The 27411-nt window shown below is 38.5% G+C and overlaps 1 protein-coding gene and 1 long non-coding RNA gene across 2 annotated transcripts in view; one reads left to right on the forward strand and one right to left on the reverse strand.

Annotated features, from left to right (window-relative positions):
- SERTAD2 (SERTA domain containing 2) overlaps nt 1-27411 on the forward strand; it is a 119978-nt gene that overhangs the window by 45923 nt on the left and 46644 nt on the right. The window lies entirely within an intron of this gene.
- Nucleotides 2120-5358, reverse strand: LOC134732370 (uncharacterized). Its single transcript, XR_010115464.1, has 3 exons — nt 5299-5358; nt 3219-3465; nt 2120-2748 (listed from the first exon to the last, which is right to left on the reverse strand). It is a non-coding gene; the product is annotated as an uncharacterized lncRNA (long non-coding RNA).

Raw genomic sequence — 27411 nt, forward strand, 5'->3', positions numbered from 1 at the left:
TAAAGGTAAAACAATACTGTCAGAAATTATTATTGTTATAGTAATGGTGTATGCTGATGCGTAAGTGTGATTTGATGTTAGGCTACAACTTATATCACAAGGTCAGGCTTTTACTGGAGCTTAGGCTGTGGCCCAGTATATTATCTTGCCTTTCAAATCAAGGGCCAGATGAAAGAGCTGCTGACAAAGCTCAGATGTTTTACTGCAAAAAGTTGGGGGCGGGGAGGCTTATTTATGACTTTAAAAGAATTGAGCCTGCCAAAGGGGGTCTCTTTCAAAACTCAGAAAAAAACAAATACACCAATCAAGACACAAAATCATGGTCTTTGGACTAAGAAAAATGGTAAATACATTGGGATGTAGTAGATTCTTAGTTAATTAAAGCTTTTTAGATTGTTTCTACCAAAACCTGTGGTGTTGTGTGTGTTAAACGCAGACTCTTTTGGTGATGTGATATGATAAATTCATCAGATTTTAGGTCTCATGATTTTTTGCAAAGAGAGAGAGAGACATTTATTTCAAAAGAGCATACCTATTGAAAAGGGACAATGAAATGAAGTCTAATGATGTGTTAATCATCATTAAAGTTAAAGGATGGTGGCCAGGTGCGGTGGCTCATGCCTATAATCCCAGCACTTTGGGAGGCCGAGGCGGGTGGATCACTTGAGGTCAGCAGTTCCAGACCAGCCTGGCCAACATGGTAAAACCCTGTCTCTACTAAAAATACAAAAATTAGCCAGGTGTGGTGGTGTGCACCTGTAGTCCCCGCTGCTTGGGAGGCTGAGGCATGAGAATCGTTTGAACCTGGGAGACGGAGGTTGCAGTGAGCTGAGATCACACGACCGCATTCCAGCCTGGGCAACAGAGTGGGATGTAGTCTAAAAAAAAAAAAATAAAGGCTAAAAATGTAATGGTGAAGTGGGGGGGAAAAAAAGAAGCTTCATTTTGATAGTGTGTGGGGAAAGACAATACATCTAAGATTAGGTCAGTTTTGAGTACGAAGCTTTTCATGTTTGGATTTTGCAATAGTCCCATTCAAATTTTTAGTAATAACTGGCGTAAACTTCCCATTACCACTTCTTTGAAGTATACCTGTCATGTTTGTAAAGATTTCTTTTTTTTTTTTTTTTTTTGAGACGGAATCTCGCTCTGTCACCCAGGCTGGAGTGCAGTGGCGCAATCTCGGCTCACTGCAAGCTCCGCCTCCCGGGTTCACGCCATTCTCCTGCCTCAGCCTCCCGAGTAGCTGGGACTACAGGCGCCCACCACCACGCCCGGCTAATTTTTTGTATTTTTAGTAGAGACGGGGTTTCACCGTGTTAGCCAGGATGGTCTCGATCTCCTGACCTCGTGATCTGCCTGCCTCGGCCTCCCAAAGTGCTGGGATTACAAGCGTGAGCCACCGCGCCCGGCCTGTAAAGATTTCTTTTTCAAAATAAAGCTGGCAGCCACGATAAACATGTTCACATTTAGAAATTGTCTATTTGAAAAAAAAATTACCACAGTTTTGGTTCAGAAAATAATTAAATTAAACTTCTTAGTGCTTTGAAACTATGGTACTGTGTAAACTTATGAATAACATCTAGTTACCACTGAGCTTAATAGTGCCTTGAAGAATTAAAGTTCATTATTCACTACTTTTTAAAAGTCAGAACCGTAATGAAGACATTGAATAATAAATGTCTTCAAAGTTAAATTTAGTTTGGTTAGTTCTATGGCTATCCCGTAGCATTGGAGTCCTAGAATAATTTATGCCCCATAATCATACAGTAGCTAATATTTATTGAGCTTTTTTTTTTTTTGCCAGAAACGATTCTAGGGGTTTTACATATATTAACTTATTTAATCATTACACCTCTGTGAAGCGGTCTTGTTGTTACCCCTTTTTTATAGATGAAGAAACTGAGGCATAGAGAGGTTAAGTCACTTGCCAAAGACTTCATAGCTAGTATACGGCAGCGCCAAGATTTGTGTTCACATCAGCCACTGCCAGGGCCTTAACCACCAGGCTAGACTGCCTCTACTTGAATGCATAAATTCTGAGTTAAAGTTTAACATCCTTGAATTCTCATATATCTTAATTTTTAAAGAAGTAGGGCAAATTTACAAAATTAACTTGGGTTTATTGTACTAGTTATGGTACCCTGTAGAGAGGTTTCTGTTTCAAAGGTAGAATTCTTGAGAATTTAAATACTTCAGAATATTATGGGCCATTGAAACAAGACTTTGAGATGTGCTGGTTGTACTATTCAGTGTAGTAGACTGACAGGTTGTGTTACATTACCTCTTCTTGTTATCAATCTTGCCTTTGATAATACATGCCAAGTATTTTACTTACTACTTTTCAGATTGATTCTATATCTGAGGATTTGGGGAGAAGCAGTGGGTATGTTTGAGTTTGTAGCAAAGAAGAGATACTGGGTGGTTTTGGACAAAATAATTCCCTTGCGTTTTGGATGTTTTTCAAGTAGTTTTTCTGACTGGTCAAAATTGACACAACAACCATCTGAACAAGTCTTTATGGCCTTCATTTGTTCCCTCATAGTTCCTCATATACCTTCGCTTTTTGTGCAAATTCAGAAGAGCATTATTTACAAGATACCATTATTTGAGCGGTAGCAAGTTCAGGGATGGGGAAGGTTCCGAAGAGCATCGTTCATTTATTCAGAAGATAAAACAAATTATTTCCTCAGGATGCTTCAGTTGGTTTCTGGTCTAGCCTAGGCCTTTCCCTTAGGTCTTATATCTCTAGAATGAAAAGAGAGGGGAGTTATTCCTATTAGGTCAATTTTATAAATTTTTAGGTTTACATTGCCATATGAAAAGATTAAAATTCTCTTATGTCTTAACTGACTCCAGAGTAAATTTAATTCCTTTGGAAATTATACTGATTTTATGTATGTGCATGTGTGTGGTTTGCATTATGATTTTGTGTGATTATAAAGATACGTTTGTGCAAGAGATTCAAACCATAAAGGCATAACCCCCCACCCAGAATCAACTGGCATCATTTTAATGAATGAGCTTCTAGACCCCAACCTCCCCAGGGTATATATATAGAGAGATAGATAACTTTATATAAATAAAATCATACTATAGATGCTGTTTTGCTTTCTGTTACTTTCAGTCATGGGGATCTTTCCATGTCAATATAGACTGTCTTTTTAAATGGCAGCATAGTATTCCAATGTGAATGTATAATAATTTACTCAACAAACCAGTATTTCCAGGCATCTGTCTTGTTTTTCATTGTACTCTTGTAGGCATCGTGCTGCTGGGAACATCATTTAAACCTAACATCTTCTCACATTTTTTTCGTTTTTCTCCATAGGGTACATTTTTAGGCATGGGTTTGCTGAGTCTAGCAGAACGTACATTGCAATATTTTATGATGTTGCCAGTTTGTCCCCCAATATCTCATTGTTATGTCGTCAGATGTATCTTTCTAGGCAGGCCTTCTCCACCCTAAAATTATAAAAGTGTTCGCTCATTGAGGGTTCTTGGTTGTAAAAACAGAAACTGATTGTGGTCTATTTAAAAGAACAAAAACGGTATCTGGTGCTCCTAGCATTGGCAGGAAGACTAGAAATAAGGTGTTAAGGGAGCTGGGTGCCCTGCATCACAGTAAGGCCACATAGCAGGGATGGGCTGGTAAGACCAACCTTCTCCATCCCTGAACTTGCTGCTGCTCAAATAATATCAGGAGTATGTTGTTTTCCCACTTTTCTTCATTGGTTTCCCCTGTAGTGTCTTCATTCTTACATGCATTGTTCCCATGTGGTGGTAAAGACAGCAAGAATCCATAGTCTTACCATTTTAGCATCCCAGAAAGAAAGAAGGCACTTCCCAATATTTTGTGTGGAAATCTTGGTGTGGAATCTCATTGGCCTGTCTTGGGATATGTATGCATCTGTGAACTAACCACTGTGGCAAAGGGGATGAAATGCACTGACTGGCCAGGCCTAGGCCATGTGCCCATCCCTGGTGCTGAGAATTAAATCATCCAGACTGAGAAAAAAGGGAGAGGTGGTTCTCAAAGAAAAGAAGGGTGCAGTTGTGAAAGAAGGGGAATAGATGCAACAAGAGAAATAAATATCCCCTGTGATTATGGTATATATTTTTAATATTTGACTGTATTCTTTTAGGAGAACAATTTACAATTTATCGTTTCAGAAAATTAAACTGTCTTTTTATAAAATCTGTTCTTCATTGTACATGGGATTATTAAAATACCAGTAAGGATTTATTAAAATACCAATAAGGAAAGTAAGCTTCATTCTTTATTTTTCAATCAATTATCTTGAATTAAAGAAGGCTGTGGGGCCGGGCCAGGTGACTCAAGCCTGTAATCCCAGCACTTTGGGAGGCCGAGGTGGGAGAATCACCTGAGATCAGGAGTTTGAGACTAGCCTGGCTAACATAGTGAAACCCCCTCTTTACTAAAAAAAATAGAAAAATTAGCTGGGCATGGTGGCAGGTGCCTGTAATCCCAGCTACTCGAGAGGCTGAGGCAGGAGAATCACTTGAACCCAGGAGGCAGAGGTTGCAGTGAGCTGAGATCACGCCATTGCACTCCAGCCTGGGGGACGAGAGAGACTTCGTCAAAAAGAAAGAAGAAAGAGAGAAAGAGAGAGAGGGAGAGAGAGAAAGAGAAAGAAAGAAAAGAGAAAGGAAGAAGGAAAGAAAGGAAGGAAGGAAGGAGAAAAAGAAAGCTGTAAAGATGAGTAAAGATTTGCTTATTTTTCATTGTATACGTGGAATATGGATTCTTAAATATGCAGGATTCACACATGGTGAGGGTATACATTTTAGTAAAGGACTGTATATTAGTGAAATTTGATATAGTATTCTAGACATGTCTAGAGGGATACATAACAGGCATACACTAGGAAAGCCAAAACTAAAACTAAAAAAAAGAAAAAAAACCGCAATCACATGGCATAAAAAGTCATTGCTGTGTTTTACAAGACAGTCCTGTAGTCATTCAAAACTGTTTCCCCATTTGAGTCACTACTTGCTCAATATATTTTCTCCCATGAATGTCTGTAATATGTATTTTAGCAAACAGAAAAGTATCAAGAAACAATGTAGTGTAGTGAAGCAAACATGGGTTTTGAAGTTAGACAAACTTGGGTTTCAATCTGATGTTTGTTTGTTTTTTTGATATGAGATGAGATCTGTATTAGTCCATTCTCAATGCTGCTAATAAAGACATACCTGAGACTGGGTAATTTATAAAGGAAAGAGGCTTAATTGACTCACAGTTCAGCATGGCTGAGGAGGCCTCAGGAAACTTACAATTATGGTGGAAGGGGATGCAAACTCGTCCTTCTTCACATGGTGACAGCAAGGAGAAGTGCGAACAAAGTGGGAAAAACCCCTTATAAAACCATCAGATCTCGTGAGAACTCACTCGCTATCATGAGAACAGCATGGGGGGACTGCCCCCATCATCTAGTCACCTCCTACGAGGTCCCTTCCCCAGTGCATGGGGATTACAATTAGGATTACAATTCAAGATGAGATTTGTGTGGGGACCCAGAGTGAGACCTTATCTTACTGTGTTGCCTCTCTGGGCTCAAGCAATCCTGGTACCTCAGCCTCCTGAGTAGTTGGAATTTCAGGGGCACACCACTGTGCCTGGCTTCCAGTCTGATCTTAAAGGATATGAGCTTGCATATGTCTCCCCATCTGAAACCCACCTCATGAGTTTAGGGATCAAATGATGTTTTTACATAACAGTAGTAACTATTATCATTATTATAATAATTTGGAGTTATTACTTGAGGGAAAAGTAACATTTTTAAAGAAAATCAGTTGTTCCAATCAGAGACAGTTGTATGTGTAAGAGAATTATGATACATTTCCAAATGTGTACTGGGATTTTTTTTTTAATATCTGCAGTTTTGGTATAGCTGTGGTAAGTAAGCTTTTGGGGTGAAAAGGTTGATTTACTAGAGATAGGCTGTGATGTGCCAGCTAGTATTACTCTACAGTGTTCAAGGATCTGTGAGAAGCAGTACATCTGTACATTTTCAGGGGTAGAAAGGAGCAGTGGTGGCCCAAAGTGCCTGGCCGCTGCACAGTGGTCATGCCCCCTAAAAATTGAATGAGTCTGTAGAGTGAGCCCAATCTAGCTCAGGAGTGTTTGAACTCTGGGTCACACTTTAATTTGATTAACACTTTCACTTATTGATGGTCTTGATTTGTCTTGACACTTTGCAATTGAATGATCTATACAAAGGCTTTCTCCTTTGGATGCAGCATATATTTGTCGTCTAACTACAGAGTTTAGCATCAAATAATTTTATGACAGACCACATTTGGCATGCCTAGTTATTCAGGGAATTTTCAAAGAACCATAGAGGGACTTTTTAGTCACACATCCTCTCTGTTCTTAGTCATCTATTCCTTTTATGGTAGTCATTAGCCAGTATCTCTCAACCTCTTCTACAATGTTTAACAGTTAGTGTACACTCTCTGTAGCATTGGCTTTTTTTGAGCTCTGTGTACTTAATAATGAGAGAGTCAGCATATACTTGTGAAAACATAAAAAAAAGTTGGTATATTCTCCACATGCTTTCTTTTTATAGAACCACAGTTGTTAATACACACATTAACTACTTCAAAATCACTAATTAAAACATTTTCTCATCTGTATTTTGGGAGTATTATCTTTTCTCTCCTCCAGTTGTACCACTTAAGTATCATTGGTTACATTCAGAATTAAGGGACAAGAGAAATGAAAGACAGTGTGATTTAGAAGTTTTGCTTTAATGCTTAGGAAAACAGACGTTTTCATATTCTAGGTAATCAGAAGTACCTTCTACATTTAACTACTTGACCCTAATGGCCTGGTCAAATTCCAGTGTTGCACAATTGCATTCTACCTTCCCTAATACCTAGTGAATTTAATTGTTTGGCTACAAACTATTCGCCTTAACTTTTTAGAACCGTTTTGCAGGCTGTGCTCTTATAAAGATATATCAAAAGCCGCACTTGTCACCTTTTCTAAAAATGCAAGTCATTTTCACTCCCTCTCCTTCTAATCCTTCTGCTTTCTCCCCATATTTATAGACACATTTCCCAAAAAATATTCAATCTTCTTTTTCATGGATCTAAAAGACATTGGACATATGGCTTGAACACAACACTAGGGTAATAATTAATTAAGGTAAGAAAGCAAGGATTTTGGAAAGTGTGGGTTGATGAGTCAGATAATGGTAAGATTTTTCTCCTGATCTCCGATAAGGTATTACAAAGCCTCTCCTAATTTTCTTGCAGGCTCCTGACAGCATATCCTGAATTAAACTTGTTCTGTTTCCCCAGTTTACCCTCCTAAATTCTCTATCTCCTGTCACGGCATCTCTCTCCATCCCTTAATCATCTAAACTGGAATCCCAGCTCTCCATTTCACACCCCATATCCAATCCCCTCAGCCCTTAGGGGAGAGCGGGCAATAGATCCTGGCTGTGCCGGTCACCTGTGGGCTCCAGCAGCAAACAGGGAGGTTCGTTTCCTGCAGTATGCTGTACAAATGTTTTATTTTTGTATGCCCTGATGTGAAAAAGTTTGGGAAGTATTCAGGATAGAATTTACACTCCTATGAAGGCTGTGTCAGAAATGACCCCAACTGACTTCTGGCTTCATCCTCTCCCTCTCTCAAGTACATTTTATGTTATAACCTCATCAAAAAAAAAGTCTCAGTATCCTAAATACACACACTTTGCCATTTTATTTCCCCATCCTTAATTACGTCATTTTGTGGTTGCTTCTCCCTGTTTCTGCATGGTGAAATTTTATTCCTCCTTTAAGCAGAACCCAAATGTTATCTCTTCCTTGGCCTTAGTAGGGAGAATTAATTGTGTTTTCTTTTGTGATTCCAGGGCTTATGCTTTTAACCATTATGCTATGGTGAGCCAGTAAATCTCTATTCCCCTGGAATTAGACTACCTGGGTTTAGATCCCAGCTATATAGCAGCTGAATGACTTTGGGTAATTGTGTAAACCTTCAAGTACTCAGTTTTGTTATTTGTAACCTGGATATAACAGTAGTCTCTAACTGTGTCACTAGGATTAAGTGACAGAGAAAGTTATTTAGTGCACAGTAAATGTTTCCTTACAATGATTATCTGAATATTTATCAAATATTTGGAAAAAAAAAAAACTTCTTGCTGTGTGCCCTGTACTGGGTTGTAAACTCCTTGAGGGAAGGGGCTGTATCTTATTCATTTTTGTCCAACATTTATGATAGTGCTTGGCACTATTATTAGTATTAGTATTAAGCATTCCATAGATCTTCCTCTCCACCAGGAAGTATCTCCTTCAAATACCCTTGCAACAACTCTATGAGGGAGATATTGTTTCGTCCATTTAACTAAGGCATAGAAAGGTTAAGTACCTTGTCTAAGGCCACAAGCTAGTAAGAATTTGGACCCCAGGCAGCCTGGAACAAATTCCAAGCTATTAATCACCACACTAGGCTACCTCCTAGTAGGTGCTTAGTAAATCTCCATTGGAACAAAAAGATGAATGAGATTCAGATAAACAGGCATGTGGGATGGAGTGCTAGGAAATGGTCCTATTGAAAAAGATGTGGGTAAGAAGTAAAGAAAAAATTATCAAGAGCTAGACTAAGTGAGTAAGAGGAAACATTGATAATAGTACTATAGTAACACCAGGGGGTAATCAGTATTAGTGTCCTTTGCAGGACAATAAAACTGTATTTTCTGAGTTGGAAAGCCTCTGGATTGCAAAAAGTAGCTTTATGCCTCAAATGAGCTCAGTTTATACCCCAATTAAAATATATTACAATGAGAATTTATTTTTCCACCATGATAGAGTTACTGGTACTGGTCCTCCCTCCTATTTCAAGTAACAAGAAAACTGGACACAATGTATGAAAGAACTGTTTCCAACACTGGACAACAGGCAGTGCAGACAGGGATCTCTGAGAGAGGGGAACAGAGTCAGTCTTGGCATCACCACAGGTTTCTGAGTGCAGGCACTGTGCATCCACCATGTAGCAGAGCTGAGGGAGGAGAGAGATTGGAGGTCAGTGAAGCTGAAAAGACTGGGACTTGTGAGGCAAAGTGCCAGAGAGGAGGGAGCTATGCAGAAAAAGAACTTCACACATCTGCATAGGATCCCTTGAGTTTGTTGCCAGATACTCAGCTATGCATGCCTACAGTTAAACTCCCCATGGCCAGATGTGTTGGTGGTTCCCAGATCACCCTCTGTTTGATGACTTTCTAGGAGGACCTACAGGGCTCAGGATGTACTCCTGGCTAAGATTTGCTACAGTGAAAGGCTACAAAGCAAGAAAACAACAAAGGGAAAAGATGCATGAGATGAAGTTTGGAGGAAGCCAGGCACAACAAGCTTCGAAGAGTCCTGTTCTGGTGGAGCCACACAGGATGCACCTAATTTCCTTAGCAATGAGTTGTGACAACACACGTGAAATGTTGTCTACCAGGGAAGCTCATTAGAGACTCAGTGCCAGGATTTTTATTAGGGGTAGTCACATTCTGCCTGCCACATACCAAAATTCCAGACTTTCACAAAGAAATCAGGTGTTCAGCACAATCATATTGTTTACACGAATAATTTAGGCACTGTGAGCCACTCTTAACAGGGTGTTCAGAATGATCCTAAAATCCAAGTTCCTAGGTGTTAGCTAGGGGCCAACCTTGTAAGCAGGGCTTTCAAAAGGCTACATTTGCATCTGCTATGTTAACTTTGTAATACACTTTGGGCAGAGAACTGTAAGAGATCCCAGAGGACATTTGACAATTTCTGGAGACATTTGTGTTGTCATAACTGGGAGGTCCACGGACATACATTGGATAGAAGCCAGGAATGCTGCTAAAGGCTATGCAATCCGCAGAGCAGCCCCCACCCCCTCAACCAAAAATTACATGGCCCAAAATGTCAGTAGCGTCAAGGTGGAGAAACTCTGGTCTAGACCTACCCTAACAGAATTTAACAACAAGCCTGGAAGAGCTGAAGTTGATTTGCAAGTAACTTAAATGCTAGTCAAACAAAATCAGCGGTCGGGCACGGTGGCTCACACCTGTAATCCCAGCACTTTGGGAGGCCAAGGTGGGTGGATCACCTGAGCTCAGGAGTTCAAGACCAGCTTGGCCAACATGGCGAAACCTCATCTCTACTAAAAAATACAAAAAATTAGCCAGGCGTGGTGGTGGGCGCTGTAATCCCAGCAACTTGGGAGGCTGAGCCAGGAGAATTGCGTGAACCCGGGAGGCAGAGGTTGAAGTGAGCCAAGATCACGCCACTGCACTCCAGCCTAGGCAATAGAGCAAGACTCTGTCTCAAAATAATAAATAAATTAATTAAATAAATAAATTATATAGCAGGTGAAAATACCCTTCAAAAATGAAGACAAAACAAAGACATTTTCAAATCAAAAGCTAGGAGAATACATGGCCAGCAGACCTGCACACCAAGAAATGTAATGGGAAAATGTTCAGGCTGAAGAAAAAGAGATCTCAGATGGAAATTTAGAAATACACAAAACAATAAAGAGCACTGGAGTTGGCACATATATGGGTAAATACAGAAGACTTGTTTCCCCATTAAAATTTTATAAAAAATCCTTTTAAACAACAATTGACTGTTTAAAGCAAACATGAGAATGTTGTATTGTGGGCCTTATAACCTATGTAGAAGTAAATGTATGACACCAATATAGTACCAAGAATGGCTTTTACAATATATATTAAGTGATCTAATATTATTTGAAAGTACAGGTTGAATATCCCTTATCCAAATTGCTTGGGACCAGAAATGTTTTAGATTTTGGATTTTGGAATGTTTGCTGTATACTTACTGATTGAGCATCCCTAATCTGAAATCCCAAATGCTCCAATGAACATTTTTTTGAGCAACATGTCAGAGCTAAAAACTTTTCCAATTACAGAGCATTTTGGATTTCAGATTTTTGGGTTAGGGATGCTAATTCTGTTAAATTAAAAATGCATAGTGTAATGCCGGGCACAGTGGCTCACGCCTGTAATCCTAGCACTTTGGGAGGCCGAGGTGGGTGGATCACAAGGTCAGGAGTTCAAGGCCAACCTGGCCAACGTGGTGAAACCTTGTTTCTACTAAAAATACAAAAATTAGCTGAGCATGGTGGCGTGCACCTGTATTCCCAGCTACTCGAGAGGCTGAGGCAGGAGAATCGCTTGAACCCGGGAGGCGGAGTTTGCAGTGAGCCGAGATTGCTACGCTGTACGCGAGCCTGGCAACAGAGCAAGACTTAGTTTCAATAAAAAAAAAAAAGCATAGTGTAAATACTAATAAAGAAATAAAGAGAAATAGCTAATGTGTAAATGGAAAAGATAAAATGAAATAGTAAAATACTCAAAAAAAAGGGAGGAAAATGTAGTCAAGAACAGATGGTGGAGATAAGGAGTAGAATGAAGGTTACCAGAGGCAGAGAAAGGTATGAGGGTCTGTGTGGCGGGGGGAGTTGGGGATGGTTAATGGGCACAAAAATATAGTTAGGTAGAAAGAATAAGATCTAGTATTTGATAGGACAACAGGTAACAATATATTATACATTTTAAAATAACTAAAAGAATATAATTGAAATGTTCATGACACAAAGAAATGATAAATCCTTGAGGTGATAGATACTCCATTTACCCTGATGTGATTATTACACATTGTATGCCTATATCAAAATATCTCATGTACCGCATATATATATCCACCTACTATGTACCCATAAAAATTAAAAATTAAAACAAAGAACAGATGGGACAAATAGAAGACAAGTACCAAGATGCTAGACTTGAGCAAATACATATCAATAATTACATTAAGTATAAATGGTTTAAACAATCCATGTAAGAGACTCAGAGTGGGGAAAAAATTATTCAACTATATATGCTATCTATAAGCAGGGCCTAACTATATGCCATCTATAATTATATGTTATCTGCACTTAAAATATAAAGACACAGATAGGTTAAAAGTAAAAGGATAAGGAAAAATAAACCATGCAAACACTAATCAGAAGGAAGCTGTAGTAGCTATATCGATATCAAAGTAGATTCAGAACAAGAAATATTGGCTGGGCGTGGTGACTCACTCCTGTAATCCCAGCACTTTGGGAGGCCGAGGCGGGTGGATCACCTGAGGTCAGGAGTTTGAGACCAGCCTGGCCAACATGGTGAAACCCCATCTCTACTAAAAATACAAAAATTAGCCAGGTGTGGTGGCAGGTGCCTGTAATCCTAGTTACTCAGGAGGCTGAGGCATGAAAATTGCTTGAACCTGGGAGGCGGAGGTTGCAGTAAGCCGAGCTCGCACCACTGCACTCCAGCCTGGGCGACAGAATGAGACTTTGTCTTAAAAAAAACAAAACAAAACAAAACAAAACCAGAAATATTACCAGGGATAAAGAAGACATTTTATAATGATTATAGTGATTTTAAAATATTTCTTCATATTGTTAGATATACTTTTCTTTAAGAGGTAGAGCCTAATTCTTCTCCTCTTGAATGTTGATTGGACTTTGTGACTCATGAATAGAATATGGTAGAAGAGATAAAAGATATTGTGGCTTCCAACTTAGTTGCTCTCTACTTAGTCATTTGCTCTGAGAGAGGTCAGCTGCTATGGATGAAGAGAGGTTCACATAGTGAGCAACTAAGACCTCCAACATAGTGAGCAACTAAGACCTCTAACCAAGAGCCATGTGTGTGAGCCATCTTGGGAGCATATCCAACAACCGCAGTCAAGCCTTCAGATAACTGCAGCCCCAGCCAACCTGTTAACGGCTACCTCATGGGAGACCTCACACCAGAACCACCCAACTAAGCTACCCCTGAATTTCTGACCGGCAGAACCAGTGTTTGTTATTTTAATAAATGTTTATTATTTTAAGCTGCAAAGTTTTAGAATAATTTGTTACCCAGCTTTAGATATCCAATAAAATGATAAAAGGATTGACTGATCAAGAAGATATTCAAATCATGAATCTGTATGCAGTTGATACCTTCAAAATATACTATATAAAACCTGAGAAAACTAAAACCAGAAATAGATCATTCTGTAATTAAGTTGGAAATTTCATCACTCCCATCCCAGTAATTGATAGTACAAAAATAGACAAAAAATTGGAAAGGAATGGGAAGACTTGAAAAACACTATCAACCAACCTGATTGAATTGATTTTTACAGAATACACTACCCAGTAGTAGCAGAATATGTATTCTTTTCAAGTGCATATGGAGTGTTCACCAAAATAGACCATATTCTGGCCTATAGAAAAAGTCTCAGTAAATTTTAAAAGACAGAAATCATGAAGAGTGTTTTCTGATCACAAGAGTCAAACTAGAAATCAGTAACAGAAATGTACCTGAGAAATTCTCCAAGTACGTAGAAATTAAACTTTGTGGTTTAAATATAACACATGGATGGTTTGAAGAAATCACAAAGGAAAATAGAAAATATTTTTAACTGAACGAAATCACAGCATGTCAAAAGTTGTGGGATGCAGTTAAAGCAGTACTTGAGGGAAGTTTATAATTTTAAATGCTTATACTAGAAAAGAAAGAAGAGCCAAAATCAATTATTTAAGTTTTTACCTGGAGGAACTAGAAAAAAAAGGGCAAATTAAATCCAAAGTGAGTAGAAGAAAGAAACTAATAAAGAGAAATCTATAAAATAGAAAAAGGGCAGCTAATACTCCCTCAAAAATCTATGAAACAAAAAAATTAGTTCTTTACAAGGAATAATAAAATTGATTAAATGAGCCTGATTCATTTTTGCATCCTTAAAATACAATACACTGTTGACATGACTTTTTGAAAGCCAAAATGCTGAATTCCTAATTGTTCTTTATTTGAGATACGTGGCCTTGTTCTGAGTATTCAGCCAAAATAAAACTTACTTAAGCAAGTGTCAGTTACAAGTTTAGTTATGATAAATTGTATTTATTTTTGTCCAAACATTTCAGAAAGTTTCCTCTGAAAGTTAGTTATGGAGAAATAGTATTTGGGAAAAAACCTTACAATCTATGTGTTCTCTATTTTGTCTTTAATTTTGAACAAAATAGGTATGTAAAGCAGGTGATGAAAAGTTTGAGATCAAGACCAAAAATATGTGTTCCAGAAAAATCCCGTTAAAGATGTTGAAAGACACATATTGGACATTCGTAGATTCCATTCGCCAAGAAGTGTATTTTCATAATATACAACATTTATGGCAAGGTGTTATTCAGATACTATAGATTATTTTTAAAAATTTTCCAAAAGAATGAAAACTGTACAAAGACCAAACTATCAACATGTCAATGATCATGTGCAATTTTAGCAGTTTATCCCTTCAGTTACTAAACCCATTGATAAGTAATCTGTGCCACTATTTGTAGTTATTCACAGTGACAGAATCTTGTAATAAAGATGAAGTAAATATGTACGTATAAGGAGTAATTTTGTTCTTAATGAAAATGATTTCAACTATTTGGTTTTCTTCAATTTGTAAGATAATAAACTACTTGATTGTTCAGCAAATACTGAGTACAAGCCCAAGGAAAATGTAAAATTAATTAAAATTCTCATAACCACTAGGATATTTAGTAAATTTATATTCTTTCTTGATGATTCACTATCTGATTATTTAGTTCATAGACTATATGGATTTTGTTTGCTTATAAGATCTTAGAATCAAATAATATAGTCCAGCCCCTCATTCAGTTTCCTTTTACTTTTCATCTTTTGAACACTTCACTGATCACAAGCCTCCCAGATAAGGGAAGAAATACTTAAAATTGACCCAGTCAGTTCTGCTATATTCTAATGGTGCTATTTAAGAGATTTCTTCATGTCGTAGTGGATGAGAAGTGGGGTGGAGGATGGATATACAATGATAAAACAACTAAGTAACTAATCCTCAATTTTAGGATTATTGGTAGAATTGAATTTCAAATTCTAATTTTTAGCTTCATTTAACATCTCAGTTTGTAATATGTTTGTCCACCTGCTTCTCAAGAATAGTTTGTTTCTGTTTTTGATTATCTTCCTTCTAAAGTATGAATTTTCACCCCAGGCAAAAGATGACAGTTAATAGACTAATAGGGCAGACAAAAGGGAAAACTTTATAAAGATTCATTTTTTCTAAGGGAATTTTGATGGTTTGATTAGATAGGGAACAATGCTAGAAACAAAAGGAGACTTTTGACTGGCCCAGAGGAGAACCAGTCTTAAGGATAGAGGACTACCATTCTTTCTGCCTATTGTACAGTTTTCAGCTACCAGGAATTCTTGAAGTGCTGTGAATCCCAGGGATTAAGTAAAGACAGAGTAATCATTACACCCATTATTGTTGGGAATTGTTTGCACTCTTGTTTCTTTTATGCATGTCTTCCTTCCACATTTTTGGAGTTTGCTCTATTTGACAGCTGTGCTATTTGACAGTAGTATTTTTATAGTTCAACATAACTGAATGTAATATAGATGTAACTCTATTTTCTGTAATTTTCTCTTTTTTATTTATTTTGTTTTTATTTATTTGGGGCTGTGTTTATGAAGTAAGAGGAAATAAAACACCAGACAAATTTGAATTCTAAGATTTATTGTTGCAGAGGGTAAGATCTAATGCCATCATAAATAGATATAAAATGAATTGTGACCATCTGCACTCACTCTGCCTTTCTTTTTGATTTGTTTTAATGAGTGTTTCCCTTTTCTGAATTCAACTTCTCAACTTATTCTTTCCCTCTTTCTTCTTATTCCTAGATGTCTCTTCCTGGGCTAAAGCAGTTCTTAATTATGTCTTCTCAGAACTAGATCTTCCCTATGTTTCGTTTTAAAAAAATATATGACCTGTCTAGAACCTCACTTTTCTTACACGGTTTATTTGGCAGATAACATTTTTTAAAATGAATATTGTGAAATCTGTAAATTTTCTAGTAAAATAATAACTTTCCATCATAGTGGGCACTAAATAAATATATGTTGACTTAATTAAAATGAATTCTTGTACTTAGATTTAATGCAGAATTGAGAAATACCCAGATTATCAGAGTCCCCAGAAAGGGATCAATTAATCCCCGCAGACTAAAGCCAAAGGTCACCATGTTCCTAATGGTTTTGTAATTCTGTAGAGACTGGCAAAAGTGAACCCTTGGTTATTAGGTCACATTGCGTAAGAGGAGGAGTGTGAACTCTATTCATTCAACAAAAATGTATCTAATACCTGGAATAATCTAGGCATTGTGTGGTGTTGGGATATGGTGGTAAATAAGGTAGAAGTTGTTCCTGCCTTCATGAGGTTTGCATTCCAGGTTCCCTGAGAAATCTGTTCCTTAGCTAGAGGCAGCCATTTCTCATCTGCTGCCTGATTTCTCTTCTCTTTGTTTCTCAAACCAGGTCCAGGGGTTTTCTTTGTTAACATTCTGTTATACCATTACCTGGGTACTCCTATCACAATGTCTTATACTTACTTAGATGTCTATTTTTCCAGATTATAAGGGACTGTCTTTTTATTTATATTGCCCCAATACCTAACAGAATAATTGAACATGGTTGGTTTCAAGATATGTTTGTTTACCAAGTTAGTCAAACTAGAACAGTGCTTCACAGCTTTTTCTGTGTTATGACACATAAAAAATATTGAAGAGAGCGAGCCCTCCTGAGGCACTAGCTTGAGGGTTTCCATTGCTCTGGGCCCTTGGTGGCTGCCTTGCAGGTGGAAGGATCAGCATCTCAGTGTACCTGCCACCCATTCATGGTACTTTGCACACCATGCAGAAGCTCTGCACTGGAGAGTACCATGTGCTATTGGAGGTCTGTGGATCTGGAGGTTATAATTGGAGGAAATGGAGAAAGAGCAGTGGCCAAGAGCAAGTGTATGGCAATGGGGCTGGAGGGCAGAGTCATTTAAGAATAAAGGCTGAAAAGTAATCTAGGGATTTTAGCCAGTCGTGGAGGAGAATACGTTTTTTTTTTTTTCCTTTTTTTTTTGTTCTTTTTTTCTTTTTTTTCTGAGACAGAGTCTTGCTTGGTTGCCCAGGCTGGAGTGCAGTGGTGCGTTCTTGGCTCACTGCAGCCTCCCAGGCTCAAGCAACCCTCCCACCTCAACCTTCTTTTATTTTTTGTAGAAATGAGGTTTTGCCATCTTGCCCAGGTTGCTCTAGAAGTCCTGAGCTCAAAAGATCTGCCTGCCTCAGCCTCCCAAAGTACTGGGATTATAGATGTGAGCCACTGGACCCAGCTGAGAATAAGCTTTGAAAAAATTCCTGCAGGTTAGCTTTGGAAGATAGGCCTTAGTCTTTGAAAAGAGTGGTAATTTATGGAAAATTTCCTCCCTTCTACTTTCTTAATCATCCTGCCCTCTCAAAACACCATGTACAAAATGCAGCTGGTTTTACAACTCTGTGTATATACTAGAAGCCATTGAATTGTACACTTTAAATGGATGAGTTGTATGGTATGTGAATTCTAACTCGATAGATCTGTTATATTTTCCTCCACTGTATTTGAGTTTATAAAAAAATAAATCTGAAGGGAAGCGAAAGAAAAAATGGTTTCTCTATGCAAGAGAGAGTCTACTTAGAGGGTTGAAATGACCAAGATGTGAATATTTAAATTATCAATACTTAAACATTTCCAAATCTGAATATTTAGAAATTTGCTTGTTTTTATTGATATCTCATGAGTTTTATAACATTTTATAAATCTCACAGATAGAATTTCATCCTGAGTTATAATCAAGATTCTGTTTTATCTTGGTGGAAAAGAGTAAGAGATCTTTATGGCTATAATATAGATTATTACTTTGATATGAAATCATTAGCCTTAAAATATTTAAACAAAATTAATTATTTGAGTACTTTCAAAGGCTGTTTTGCTAGTGTTCAAATTGTAGCTATAAACAAAGTTATTTTAATACTCCGAATGATGTATTCCCTTTATTTTCATATAAAGACTACCTACAAGATTGTAGTATGTGTAAAAGCAGCAAAATCATGAAATGAAATGCATGTATGCCTTTTAAAAATTACCTTTTTTTTGAGACAGAGTTTTGCTCTTGTTGCCCAGGCTGGAGTGCAATGGTGCAATCTCGGCTCACCGCAACCTCTGCCTCCCGAGTTCAAGCAATTCTCCTGCCTCAGCCTCCCAAGTAGCTAGGATTACAGGCATGCGCCATCAAACCCGGCTAATTTTGTATTTTTAGTAGAGACGGGGTTTCTCCATGTTGGTCAGGCTGGTCTCGAACTCCTGACCTCAGGTGATCTGCCCACCTCGGCCTCCCAAAGTGCTGGGATTACAGGCGTGAGCCACTGCGCCCAGCCCTCAAAAATTACCTCTTATCATTGATGTTTCTATTTCATACATCTGTATCAGTTATCTATTTATTGCTACATAACAAATTACCTCAAATTTAGCAGCTTACAACAACAAGCATTTATTATCTCAGTTTTTTCCATGAGTCAAAAATCCAACTGCAGCGTAGTTGGGTGCCTCTGCCTCACAGTGTCTCAGTGTCAGGCAGGGTCACAGTCGCATATGAAGGCTCAAATAAGGAAAGATCTACTTCCAGGCTCACTCACATGGTTGGGGGAAGGATTCAGTTCCTTACAGGCTGTTGGAATGAGGACCTCAGTCCCTCATGGGCTGTTGGATGGTGTCCTTACACGGATTTCTGTCTAGAGTAGCTCACAGCATGGCAGCTGGCTTTCACCAGAGCGAGCAAGCAAGCAAGAGAGCAAGAAAGGATAAGGAAGATGGAAGCCACAGTCCTTTTGTAAACCTAATCTTGATAGTGACATCCCATGACCTTTACTGCCTCTGTTTGTTAGAAGTGAGTCGCTAGGCCAGCCTACTCTCAAGGAAAAGGGAATTTCCCAAGGGCGTGAATACCTGGAGGCAGGAATCACTGGAGGCCATCTTAGAGGCTGCCTACCACAACGTGTCTCTCAGAAGGTTCTACATAATATATATTTTAACTTAGAATTTATTTTTTACTAAGAATTTTGTGGTATCTCCTGAAAATATTAGTGATATTCAAAGATATAAAGAAAGATTAGGGAACAATGCACTAGCACTATGATCTTACAACTTTCTATCTTCACTTGCTTCACCATCCCTGGAGCATTGCCTTTGTCCAAGATGGCTGAACACCCATTAAATCAGCCATTGGAAAGGGAGGGGGGATGGGCACAACTCAAAAGTGACAGCTGTCACTTTAGCTCACTTCAGCTCAAATCTGTTTGCCAGAACTTAATCACGTGGCCACACCCAGCTACAAAAAAGGCTAGGAAATTTAGTCTTTGGTTGGGCAGTCATGGACTCAACTAAAAATTAATTATTGTGGAGGAAAGGGGAGAATATATATAGAAAGCTAGACGTCTCTGCCCAAGGGTGTCAACAACATTAAAATGGATATCACACAGCCATGCATTAATGCATTTTACCCAGAGGTGACTAAAATCATGTCCCCAACTCAGAGCCTCTTAGTCTGATTTAGACAGAATTCTTATTAGTTTGGTTATAGGGCTTCCTAAATCGTTACAGATTAAAAGGAAGTGTAGTGAGTGGCAGGCATCTTGACAGCTGCAAAAATTGAGAGCAGAATGCCCCAAAACAAATAAGGATGTACAAAAGGCTGAGGCAAAAGCTAAACTGGCAATTCAGAGGAATCTGATACGGGGGCAAATAGTCCTATGAACTTTAGTGGCCCCGAGGCATTGCCCATTTAACAACATTGCCACATAGTAAAATACTTAGGTTAAGTAATCAAGATCCAGAGTCTTCCACTGTGGTTAAAAGAAAAAACATTTTGACACTCTAAAAGAAGGTAAGCTTCATCAGTTTTCTGGAATTTTCATTTATGTATAATGTTCTATGAAAGTGATTCTGTCAAATAAAGGAGAGGCCCCTCTGCCTGCCATTATTTTCACCTTCATCTAATTAACACCACATTGTTTGTGTAGGAAAATGCCTTCTGAATTCCATTTTTGGAGTCTAGGATTATATATTATCTCAGAGGGTTTGGCACTAGTACTTTTCCTTGTTTTTGAAGAAAGTACTTATTATATTCACCAATCCCCAAATATTTCAAATTGTAGACACAGAGCAGTTATTCTCCATCCCCACCTCCCTATCCTATAAAGAGTATAGGACTTTCTGGCTGCACAGAAAGTATTATTGTAGGTATAGGATTGTCAAAAATTTCCCATGTTCTCATGTTTTTTAAGCCAACTGGCATACTAGGTAGTATTGCAATCCTAATACGTTATCCTTGAATGTTCTTTCCCATTTCTCTATCCGGCAAACCTTTATTTGCTTAAGACCAAGTCCCATTATAAAATAAGTTGTATTATACATGTAAAGCACTATCAATAAAAGGAAAAATTGACAAATTGGACAATCAAAGTTTAAAAGTTTGCTCTAGGAAAGACCATGTTAAGAGGATGAAAAGACAAACTACATACTTGGGGAAAAAATATTTGCAAACCATGTATCTGACAACTAAGATATATAAAGAACACTGGAAAGTCAACTGTAAAAAAATCATAGAATCAAATTTAAAAATGGGTAAAAGGCATGAAGAAACATTTCACCAAAGAGGATATACAAGTGCAAAAAGATGTTCAACATTATTAGGGAAATGCATTTTAAAACCACAAGATATAAACACACCTCAGAATGGCTAAAATAAAAAATAGTGAAAACACCAAGTACTGATGAGGATATGGAGAATCTAGTTCACAGGCACATTTGCTGGTGGGAATGTAAAATATTGCAGGCACTCTGGAAAACAGCTCAGCAGTTTCTTTAAAAACTATGCATACCACTACCACACGACCCAGCAATTGCACACTTGGGCATTTATTCCAGAGAAATGAAAACTTAAATTCATACAAAAACCTATATACACAAGTGTTGGTAGCAACTTTATTTATAATAGCCCCAAACTGTAAACAACCCAGATGTCCTTCAGTGAGTAGGTGGTTAAACAAACTATGGTACTTTCAGCACTACTCAGCAACGAAAAGGAACGGGCTAATGATTCATTCTACAACCTGGACAAATTATGCTGAGTGAAAAAAAGCCAATCCCAAAAGTTTCAGACTGTATAATTCCATGTATGTAACATTTTTGAAATGACAAAAATCATAGAAATGGTGAACAGATTAGTGGTTTCCAGGAGGTAAGGAAGGTGGGGAGTGGGGAGTGCAAGGGAGGAAAGTAGATATGGCTATAAAAAGGCAACACAAGGGACTTGTGTGATGGCAGTGTTCTGTATCTTGTCTCTATCAATGGCAACATCTTGTGCCATACTTTTGCAAGATAGCACCCTTGGGGGAAACTGGATAAAGGGGACATAGTATCTCTCAGGATTGTGTCTTCCAACTGCATATGAAAATACAGTTATCTCAAAAACAAAGTTTACTTAAAAAATTATGAGCTCCTTAAAACTCCATTGGACTGTGAACTCCTTGAGGGAAAGTATTTTATTTACTCAGCAGCTGATACAGTGCTGACTTGTAGAAGATGTTTGAAAAGTGTCTGTGGGTTACCTTAGGTGAGAGAGGCTAACCATTTGAATGTAGCCATATTAAGCACCCATAACTGACAGTACATCTCCAAATGAAGGGCAACTCTCTGCTGACCCATTCATTTAAAAACTGTCTACTGAGCATCTGCTTTATGGTAGGCATTGTTCTGAGTGCTGGTGTCTTAATTTAGGCTTGCTATAACAAATTAGCACAGACTGGATGGCTTAAACAGCAAATATTTCTTACGGTTCTGGAGGCTGGAAGTCTGGGATCAGGGTGCCAACATGGTTGGGCTCTTGGTGAAGGCCCTCTTCGTGATTATATCTTTATGTGGCCTTTCCTTGGTTTGAGCACATACACAGAGAGGGAGAGATCCCCTGTCTCTTTCTTTTTCTCCAAGGGCACTAACCTCTATCATGGGGACCCCACTCTATGACCTCATCTAAACCTAATTACCTGCCAAAGGCCCCACCTCCAAATACCAGCACACTGGGGATTAAGGCTTCAGCGATGAATTTGAGAAGGGGACATAAACATTGAGACCATAGCAGCTAGAAATATAGTAGTGAACAAAATCAGGGGGGAATGCCCTGGCTTTCAGGGACCTTACAGTTCAACTGAGCAGAAGACAATGAATATAATACATAAATTATGCAATATGTTAGGAAGTAATAAGTGCTATGGAAAAAAATTTTAAATCAGTGTTTACGGGTTAAGGATATAGAAAGTCATGCAAGAGTGGGTGGTTGCAATTTTAAACAGTTTGAAGAATATCATTTGAACAAAGGCTTGAAGAAAGTGAGAGAGAAAACCATATGGATATATGGGGGAAGAAAGTTCCAGGCAGAAGGAACAGCCATTGTAAAGGCTTTGAGGTAAAAATGTGTCTACCATGTTCAAAGACTAGTGAGCAGGTAAAGCCAGTGTTGGTGAAACAAGATGTATGAGGGAGAATAGTTTGGTGAGAGGTTAGAGGGACAGTGAGAATATAGAACATTGAGAGCCTTTTGGCTTCTCCTGTAAGTGGAATGATGGGGGCCATTGGAGGATTGGAGGAGTGGAGAGGTGGCATGATCTGACTTCCATTTGGAAAAGAATCACTCTATAGCCAGGCGTGGTGGTGGGCACCTGTAATCCCAGCTAATTGGGAGGCTGAGACAGGAGAATTGCTTGAATCTGGGAGGTGGAGGTTGCAGTGAGCCAAGATCACGCCATTGCACTCCAGCCAGGGCAAAAAGAATGAAACTCCCATCTCAAAAAAAAAAAAGAAAGAAAACAATCACTCTGACTGCTGTGTTGAGAACAGACAGTAGGGGAACAAAGGTGGAAGTAAGGAAGTGTACTTCAGAAACTATTTCAGTATTCAAGGTCCAAGAGGTGATGGTGATTAGGACTGGGGTAGTAGCACTAAAGTTGTGAGAATTTCCTGACAGATTAGATGTAAGAAATCAATGATGGGTCCAAGGCTTTGCAGCTGAGGACTTGGACAAATAGTGTTGCTATTAACCGAGTTGGAAAAAAAATGCAGGGGGATGGCTTTGGGGGGAATTTGAGGAGTGCATATTGATGAGACATCTATATGGAGATGTTGAATAGGCAGTTGGAGATTTGAGACTGGACTTCAGAGGAGAGGAATACAGGCAGGAGATACAAATTTGGAAGTTGACAATATTTATATGATATGTAAAGCCATAAAACTAGATGAGATCTCCAAGGGAAGAGCATATTGAAGAAGCCCAAGGATTGAGCCCCAGGTACCCTTTAGAGTTTTAAAGGCCAAGGAGAGGGAGAAGAACTTACTAAGAGAGACTGAGAGGCGTGGCCAGTGAAAGAGGAAGAAAAATCAGGAGTGTAGGATCCTGGAAGCCAAGTGAACAGAGTGTTTCCTGGAGGAGGGAGTGGTCACCTGATCAACTGTGTAGGTCAGGTCAGGTAAGGTGTGAGAACTGATCATTGAATTTAGCAATGTAGAGACAACTGGGACCTCCACACATCAAGAGGGAAAGAATTTTAGCCATTAAATGAATGTATGGCTCATTACAAGAACATAATTATGTTTTAAAAGATTGGTTTTAAAAAGCTACTTTTCACTTCCTCAAAAAGATAAGCATAGAATTACAATATGATCCAGCAATTCCACTTCTAGGTATATACCCCAAAGAATTGAAAGCAGAAACTCAGATAATCATATGCCAGTGTTCACAGCAGCATTATTCACAATAGCCAAAAGGTGGAAACAACCTAAATGTCCATCAACAGAGACTGGATAAACAACATGTGGTATGTACATACAATAGAATATTAGCCTTAAAAAAGAATGAAATTCTGATACTGGGTACACCATGTGTGAACCTGGAAAATAAGTGAAATAAATCATGCACAAAATAACAGAATTCTACTCACGTCAGGTACCTAAAATAGTCAAATTCATGAAGACAACACAGAATAGCTGAGGAATAGAATAGCCTCCTTACCAGAGGCTGAGGGTAGGAGAGAATGGAGAATCATCGTTTAATAGGTATACCATTTCTTCTTGGGACAATGAAAAAGTTCTGGAAATGGATAATGGTGATGGTTGTGCAATATTGTGAAGGAACTTAATTGTACACTTTAAAAAGGTTAGAATGGTAAATGTAAGTGCCACAATTAATTTTTGTTTTGTTTTGTTTGTTTTTTGGAGACGGAGTCTCCCTCTGTCACCCAGGCTGGAGTGCGGCGGCGTGATCTGGGCTCACTGCAACTTCCACCTCCTGGGTTCAGGCCACTCTCCTGCCTCAGCCTCCTGAGTAGCTGGGATTACAGGCGCACACCGCCACGCCCTGCTAATTTTTTTGTATTGTGGTAGAGACGGGGTTTCACAGTGCTGCCCAGGCTGGTCTCGAACTCCTGAGCTTAGGCAATCTGCCCGCCTCGGCCTCCCAAAGCATAGGACGCAGGTAAAACACTGTCTCAAGGGAAATTTATAACATGTATTAGAATTAAAATCAACAAGCAAGCAAAAGAAAAGCTATCTTTTACGTATTGCTGACCTGAAAACTAAGTTTGCTTTAGGCATCATCTATGACTTGGCTTTCCTTATAAATCCTTTTGTACATGTTTGTTATACTCATTTCTTAAAGGCTCAAGCTTTAGCCATCACAGTTAAAGAAAACGGTATCCCCTTATACAGGTCATCATCAGAAGGGCAGGAGAAAAGTCAGCTACTGCAGAGTGATACAACTACTTACAATTTTAATAAGAGTGTATCTTTTAAATAATATATTTTATTTATCTGTATACTCTCATTCAGGAAAACTGTTCTCTCTCTCATATAATGGTTTTTGAAAAGAATGTTCCCTGAATGCACATGTAAATAATTTCTTTGCTAAAACCAGCATTTCTGATAATTCCACAGAACTGATAGTGAGAAAACCTTGAATACTGGAAGGTTTTGTGGTATAGCATATTTAATAACCGTGACAACTGAAGAATTTTAAGCAGACTCGCCTCCTTGTCTGGGATCTGTCGGCAGCATTGTGTCTCTACTGGCAAGCCCCTCAATGTAGTGTTTCAGCCAAAACTGTGCTAATGATGGTCTACGAAATTTTTACTTGGTATTTTAAAGTCTCAATATTCTCAGGATTTAGAAAATACTTTTCCCCATCCTTTCAAAAGCTGCCACTCTGAAATACGTAGCAATTTTTTTTAAAAAAGTCTAAAATTGCTTTACAGCTTTGATAAAACAAAGACTGGTGTGTTGATGTGGCTGCTTTTGTATGATTTCCGAGGTGAATTTAGATGACTGGAAGATAGATGGGTGCCAGATGCAGTTTGACATAGATTCAGGCAGCTGCTCCTGGGCTAGGTTTCATTAGCTGGTAAGTGCTCCAGCAGAAGCAGCAGAGCGAGGCCCCAAATGCCAAAATGACAGTGAGAACAGTGGAACAATACAATATTCACCAAGTGATTTTAATCTCGAAGATTAAATGTCACCCAATCAGTTTCCAGGTCTTAAAAAACCAACTTGTATGAAACCATTAGAGGGCCCAAGTCTTTGTTCACCAGAAGAAACAAGTTTTACTGTTTTTGAAGGAGGAGGGTGGTTAGTTTTAAAACACCAAAAAAAAAAAAAAAAGTTTTAAACCCATGTTGGTAATATACAATTAAAAATCTTGTGAACCCCCCAACACCCGTACCGCAGTAAAAGAACTTCATTCACTGTTGCAACTGGGCAGATAGGAAGATTCCTCAATAAAAGGAACCAATGTTTGTTTGTTTATCTATCTTTCTTAAAATGAAAGTCTTGGATGGGCTTCACAAGCCTCTTCCAGCTTAAACGCCCTCCCTCCCCCACCACGACCACACCCATTCTCCAAAGAAAGACAGAAGTCTTAACACAGAGAGAGCATACTTCTTTGTTTTTGAGACCTTATGGTCTGCATAGCTATTGGTGGGTAAATAAGTACCCAACCACATAATTGTGAACTTAAAAAAAAAGTTCCTATAAAGGATTTTTGCTCTCACTACTTGTGGTGTCATAAGTAATTATGAAACTGATTCCAGAATTCTCCATACTTGATTTCAACTCACGTGTTTTCTCAACTGAGAAAGGGGACCTTTATTTAGTGTATTATTTACACTTACTAAACTTATCTTTGCTTTTCTGAAAAGAGTGTAATGATCTAACCCATCAGTGATGCAACCATTTCATGTGAGGTAATTTTTTTTTCACTAAAATTAACCCAAAATAAATAATTGATTGGACATGTACCTATTTGAAAACTGTAAATCTAACCAGTCTCTGCTTTTCTTCTTTAGTTTTAGGAAGCTAGTGCATCACAGTAGCTCTGAAGCATTACAGAGTATTTTTTCCCTCTAAATGTGTGTGTGCTCAGCTCTGTTAATAACAATGGGAGTTGTATATGTACTCAAAGAATAGTTTCCATTGCATTTTAGTATTTTTAGTCTTTTGCTTAGTAATAATGTCGTAATGCTACCTTTTTTTTTTGTCTACAGAATGATTAAAAATTTGGAAATAAGCTCTGGTGGAATAAGAAACACTCTATGTTCAAAAGCAAATTATAATGTTAACTAATGGCTATGTGATACCCTACCAAGTTTGAATATATTCTGGGCTTGAAGATATTGCATACATGCTCTCTGAAAGTTGAATTTCCTTGGGGCAGAGCTACCCATCTCTGAATTTACATTTGAATTACAGGGAATAACATCTTAGGTGCCATGGTTTGACTTCATCTAAATCTTTGAGAAATGTTCATACTAATCAAAGCTTCTCCTTCTCTTCTTTTTTCCCTCTCTTCCTTTATGGGTCTAGTACTGACAACTTGACCACGTTGACCTAAATATTAAGACCTTTTTTTTGTTTTACTGTACCCACCACTCACAAGGGCTATGCTAGCAAACCTCGTTGAGAGGTGAGTATTGCGTTAATGAAGAGTCATTAGGTTCACCACACTCAGTTTGGGTGAACCTAATTAGACTCAGATTGTATTTCTCTTGAAAAGCTTTTAAAAGCCTTTTTTCTTTTTTTGAGACAGAGTCTCGCTCTGTTGCCCAGGCTGGAGTACAGTGGCACATTTTCGGCTCACTGCAACCCCCGTCTCCCAGGTTCAAGTGATTCTCCTGTCTCAGCCTCCCGAGTAGCTGGGATTATAGGCGCCCGCCACCACACTCGGCTAAATTTTGTATTTTTAGTAGAAATGAGGTTTCACCATGTTGGCCAGGCCGGTCTCAAACTCCTGTCCTCAAGTGGTCCGTCCGCCTCGGCCTCCCAAAGTGCTGGAATTACAGATGTGAGCCACCATGCCCAGCCCCTTTCTAGCCTTTCTTTATCCCTGAATTTACATAATTCCTCTGCTCCATTTTACTTCATTTCT

The sequence above is a fragment of the Symphalangus syndactylus genome, chromosome 14, assembly GCF_028878055.3.
Source record: "Symphalangus syndactylus isolate Jambi chromosome 14, NHGRI_mSymSyn1-v2.1_pri, whole genome shotgun sequence".
Taxonomy (NCBI): domain Eukaryota; kingdom Metazoa; phylum Chordata; class Mammalia; order Primates; family Hylobatidae; genus Symphalangus; species Symphalangus syndactylus.